General features: G+C 43.0%; 1 protein-coding gene across 2 annotated transcripts in view; it reads left to right on the plus strand.

Moving 5' to 3' along the window:
- Nucleotides 1–4,689: 4,689 nt before the first annotated feature.
- The window catches only part of LOC125040696 (spermatogenesis-defective protein 39 homolog), a 10,969-nt gene continuing 10,658 nt past the window's right edge, over nucleotides 4,690–5,000 (plus strand). Inside the window, exon 1 of one of the 2 annotated variants that reach the window (XM_047635387.1) lies at nucleotides 4,690–4,816. The gene's annotated coding sequence lies outside the window, so the exon portion shown is untranslated. The remainder of the gene's footprint in view (nucleotides 4,817–5,000) is intronic. The other variant, XM_047635388.1, reaches the window with a different exon arrangement.

Genomic DNA, 5,000 nt, shown 5'->3' on the forward strand with positions numbered 1-5,000 from the left:
AGTGGAGGCATCACAGTAGATTGCAAGTGGGGGCGTACCATGAGGAGGATGTATAATGCCATCTATATATTTCAAGTAGCGAGCTTTTAGTTCCGTTTTGAAGCCATAGATTTAGACCCTATTAGTTTAGTAATATAAGCATGTACATGAGTTCTGTGCCAATGAACAGCAAGTACTGTATCTGGAATATTAATAGTAATTAATATTAATAATAATTGTTCCATACATTGAAGAGCATAATAGTATGAGCAGTTTTAGTTTTCTAAGTTGGACTGTATGAGATTGGAGTATCGAGGCCGGGCATGCCTAACTCTATAATTTATCTCATTTGATAGGATATTGGAGATTTGTGGTCTGGGTTGAAGCTGCAGGAGTCTGATGCCAAGTATAGTGTTAACTTGGATGACACGACTGTGAATAGTGGGGAGGTCTAACTCTTTCCTCATGACGAGAACTTTAGCAGTCACTGGGCATCCAAGTATAATTCCCATGGCCTTATTCTGTAAAACTTCAAGGGGTTTGAGGGCACTCGGTGGCAGCATACTAAGAATTGGGCTTGCATAGTCTATCATGGACCTAACAAGGGAGATATACATCAACCTTAGGACTCTCAGGGAGGCACCTACATATCTGTTACTTACGTATTACAATGGTCTTAAACGCTCAAGGCAACGTTCCTTGATGTTTTGAACAATATCCTTGGCAAAGCGTGAGTTGTTGGACATGAGGCGGGGAGCAGTTACCATAACACCAAGATATTTGTAGGTGTCAGTTCTTGCAATAGTTTGTCCACCTAACCTTGGAATGTAAGGTAATTTACGAGATCTGGAAATATGCTTAGTTTTGATTGGGTTGATTATGAGACCAAGGGAGGCACACTTTTTGCTGAACCTCTGTAGAACATAATCCCCATTGAGCTTGCAAAGGGAGTGCATAAGTATATCAAACAGTGTAGGGGACAATGGAGTGCCTAATTCCAATTCGCCATAAGCGCTATAGATGACTTGATACAACACTTTTGCTCTTCTCAAAGATAGATAATCCTTTATCCATAGCAGAAGCTTGCCCTTAACTCCTAAAAGAGTTAGTTCATGAAGGATTGCAGTAGGAGAGGCTCTGTCGAATGCTCCCTTAAAATCTATGAAGTAAGAAGACTGTGCATTATGTCCATTTAGGAACTGTGCTAGACACATTTGTGTTCCTCTCCCTTTTTGAAAGCCAAATACAGATGGATGGATCTTGTCTTTGATCTGGTGGAGTAAACGAGTAAGGAGAATTCTTTCACAGGTTTTAGACAGGTAGGACGTCAGAGAAATTGGTCTATATTCATCAGGCCGTCCTGGTTTTGGAATGGGAATGATGGTTGCCTGTTTCCAAGTGGTAGGCAAGATGCCTGCCGTGGAAGTTAAGTTGAAGAGATCTTCAACTTAAGAGGATTTCTTCCCTTTACCTGTACTTTTGCAAGAAGTCGGATGATGTCGTAAGTGATTCCATCATCCCCAGGTGCAGTGGATTTGTTAGTCTTAATGGCTGCAAGGAGTTCCTCCCTTGTAAATGGTGCATCAGCCTCATCTAAGAGTTGGCACTGATAGTCAATTTCGTTTTTGTGGCTTAATATAAGGGAGCACCTGCGTAAGGATAACGGAAGACTATCAAGATAAGAATCCTCTCACCATTTATTGAGGAGAGATGAGGCTACCCTTTCTGGATGTGGGTTGGGGTGTTATACTACATGTATTGCCTTTAATCTTGCTGATTTCCTTCCATACATTACTCATGGTTATCATGGAGTGAATTGATTCTGCCCTGGCTTTTTTTTTTTCCTCCCGTTTTCGTGTTATTATCTCATTTATCTTTTTACTAAAAAACACAAGATCCCTAGCTAAGTAATGGTTTTCCCCCAAGTGTCGTAGCTGACTTACTGTAGATCGTATGAGCCTCCTAAGAAGTTTTATCTCAGGTTCTTTGTTCAGTTGCTATGCATGTCTACCTCTGGAGGATAAATATCCGTGCTTGGCAGGGCTTTTGGGCTATATTTGAGTAATGATATTGCCAACTTGCTGACAGAGAGTTTCATTAAAGTGATCCAGGCTGGTAGGAGTAAAGTCTTCATACCAGCAGGCAATTCTTTCAATGAATTCATCATGATATTTAGTAGCAAGGTGGTATCGAAGGCGTGGCTGGGGTGGGGTTCTTTTGCAAAAAGGGAGGGTTATACCTAATGCCCAATGATCGCTAACTAAGAATGGGATGACTTTCGCAGTACTTGGTAGTGTGTGTTGATTGTATAGAGTAATATAGTCCAATTTCCCTCCCAAATAATTAGTTTTTTCGAAGGGGCATAATATGTGTATGGGGTCACTAGTATTTTGGAGATAGTCATAATAAACCTTACCGTTTTTGCCCTTGGAGCCTAGGAGAGGATGGCGAGCTTTAAAATCCCCACACAATAAGACAGTATCAGTATGTATCATGCAGTCAGGAGGTTTAGGTACCACCTCACTATCATGTGGATTATATACATTAATGATGGTGATAGATTTACCGTCTAGAAATATTTAAATACTAAGATATTCAACACAGGAGTTGTCACGATTATCATCTATCCCTTTCGATGGAATTGAGTTCTTTATGTAAATGCCAAGCCCTCTCGTAGAGGGGTTAGCAATATTTGGTCTGTCATAGTATGTGTATCCCGCAATTTTTGCATAACGAGCACTAGTTCTGACTTCCTGAAGGCAACATACATCAACATTTTCAGAGTGAAGGAACTGGGAGAGAGTTGCCTTGCGTTTCTGAAAACTGTTTATGTTCCAGGTAATACATTTCAAGTGATTAACTGGAGACATTGATTACTTGACCATTTCCAAGACCCACTACAGGGTGATGCTGTTGTTGATTGAGGAGGAACGAGAACATCCTTTCCTGAAGTTGAGATTGCTGAGCCATTTGTTGCTGCATCATGAACATCATCTGCTCCATCTGTCGAAGTAGCATTTGCAGTAGTTCTTTGATTTTCCCGTTGGACTCTTGTTTGTCCTGTTGCAGAGAGGGCTGAGCTGCAGCTAGTGCTGAAACTGATGCTGAAGCTGGTGCAGCAGATGGTGCTAGAGCTGGTGCTGCAGCTGGTGTTGAAGGTGGTGTAGAGACTGATGCAGCATATGGTGCGAGGGCTGGTGCTGCAGCTGGTGTTGAAGGTGGTGTAGAGACTGATGCAGCATATGGTGCGAGGTCTGGTGCTGCAGCTGGTGTTGAAGGTGGTGTAGAGACTGATGCAGCATATGGTGCGAGGGCTGGTGCTGCAGCTGGTGTTGAAGGTGGTGTAGAGACTGATGCAGCATATGGTGCGAGGGCTGGTGCTGCAGCTGGTGCTTGACCTCCTGCTTGTGCTGGTACTGTGGCCGGTGCCATGGCTTCCGTTGCAGGGGCCATCACTGTTGACCTCTGCAAGTGTGGGAATTCCCACACATCATCGAAGCGCTGGGCTTGCGGAGACTTTTGTGTGGGGGAGGGCTGCCTGTTTTTTTTTTTTTTTTTTTACTATTTGTTTTCCTGTCCTTTGGATTGTAAGCGCCTAATGGAGAATTTGCATTCTGCTCTTGTCGGCAGGTCACGCATATCCGAGGAACATTTTTTCCTTCGGAAATCTTTTCTGCACATTCTGAACTTCCGTGTGGAAGAGCGCAGTACTGGCATCGCGGTGCGTCTCATGGACAGGCACGTGTTCCGTGGCCCCCCTTTGAACAATTTGAGCAAAGCGGGGTCAGGGATTTGAAGACGGCACACATCCTAAAGGGTGCCATGCCTTCAACCATTTTGATACTTTTTGGGATTACCTCCCCCTTATAGGTTATGATGACTCTCTGGGTCATCATTCCATTGGTCTTCATGCGTCTCGCATGAATGATACGTTCATGGTATGCGGTCATTTCTTCTGTTTCATTTCTTCTACTACTAGTAATAATAATAATAATGATAATGATAATGATAATGATAATGATAATCATAATGATAATAAGGATAATGATAATGATAAGAATACTAAGAATAAGAATAACAATAACAATAATGATGATAACGATAATACTAATGATAATACGAGAGACAGAGAGACAGAGACAGAGAGACGCAAAGACAAAAAGACATAGAGACACAGAGACAGAAAGACAGAGAGAAACAGAGACAGAGAGCCTGAGAGAATGAGAAACTGTGAGACTCTGAGATTGTGAGACTGTGAGACTGTGAGACTGTGAGGCTGCGAGAGAGAGAGAGAGAGAGAGAGAGAGAGAGAGAGAGAGAGAGAGAGAGAGAGAGAGAGAGAGAGAGAGAGAGAGAGAGAGAGAGAGAGAGACAAACAGACAAATAGACAGTCAGTCAAGCAGTCAGGCAGGCAGACAAGCAGGCAGGCCGGCATGCAGGCTGGCAGGCGGGCAGGCAGGCAGTCAGTCATTTAGTTAGTCAGTCGGTCAGGCAGGCAGGCAGGCAGGCAGGCAGACAAGCAGGCAGACAGGCAGATAGACAGTCAGACACAGTCAAACAGGCAGACAAACAAACAAACAGTTAAATAGACATACACACACACAGAGAGACAGACAGACGAACGAAGAGAGAGACAGCTAACCAACCGACCATACTAAAGGAAACACGGAAACAAAAATAAACAAACACAAACATGAGGAAAATGACTAAACAAGGTAAGGGAAACCGAGTCCAATCAAGTCGCTCTTGGGCCTGAAGCGCCGTCTCCAATGTTGACACCCGAGGCAAGTCAACAACAATAACAAAATTTGTCTGAAAATCCTTTTGTTACCAGTAGGTGAGTTGGAGTTGATTGTAATTAGTCACGAATGAATGAAAATAGAGGCTGATAAATCTTGATATTAGGTTCTCGATACTCTTTGGGCGATATTGTGTAAGGCTGGACTGACAATAGTGATTATTGTCCAAAGAATGATGTATCACTGTGCAGAGAGCATAGTTTTAGGCTACGAGCTTGGTCC

This window comes from Penaeus chinensis, chromosome 29, assembly GCF_019202785.1.
Source record: "Penaeus chinensis breed Huanghai No. 1 chromosome 29, ASM1920278v2, whole genome shotgun sequence".
NCBI lineage: Eukaryota > Metazoa > Arthropoda > Malacostraca > Decapoda > Penaeidae > Penaeus > Penaeus chinensis.